The sequence below is a fragment of the Lathyrus oleraceus genome, chromosome 4 (assembly GCF_024323335.1).
Source record: "Lathyrus oleraceus cultivar Zhongwan6 chromosome 4, CAAS_Psat_ZW6_1.0, whole genome shotgun sequence".
Taxonomy (NCBI): Eukaryota; Viridiplantae; Streptophyta; class Magnoliopsida; order Fabales; family Fabaceae; genus Lathyrus; species Lathyrus oleraceus.
The window spans coordinates 71,794,720-71,795,263 of NC_066582.1; the positions used below are offsets into that span (position 1 = coordinate 71,794,720).

Genomic DNA, 544 nt, shown 5'->3' on the forward strand with positions numbered 1-544 from the left:
CTTGCATCATGTCTATAGAGCTTAGTTCATGCACTCCCCCTTGGGCTTCCTTCTTCTCAACTGTCGCTCGTTCGACTCCCCATGATTGATGGTTTTGAGCCATATCTTCGATGAGGCCACTAGCTTCAGGATAAGGTTTGTTCATCAGAGCACCGCATGCGTCAGCGTCGATGGTCATCTTGGTGTTATAGTGAAGTCCATTATAGAAGGTTTGAATGATTAACCAATTTTCTAAACCATGATGTGGGCATGCTCGTAACAACTCTTTATATCTCTCCCAAGCTTCGAACAGCGATTCTCCTTGGTTTTGGGTAAATCTATTATATGGTTTCGAAGAACGGCGGTCTTACTTAGGGGAAAATATCTAGCAAGAAATACTTTTCTAAGGTTATCCCAAGTCGTAATGGAATTGGGTGGAAGGGAATCTAACCATGATATGGCTTTATCTCTGAGGGAAACAGGGAATAATCTTAAACGTATTGCCTCAGGAGAAGCTCCATTGGTTTTAAAAGTGTCTGCTAATTGAAGAAATATTTTTAAATGT

At 41.2% G+C, this 544-nt stretch overlaps 1 pseudogene; it reads left to right on the plus strand.

The window, feature by feature from the left end:
• Positions 1–233: 233 nt before the first annotated feature.
• Positions 234–331, plus strand: LOC127077498 (uncharacterized; annotated as a pseudogene).
• The last annotated feature ends 213 nt before the right edge of the window (positions 332–544 follow it).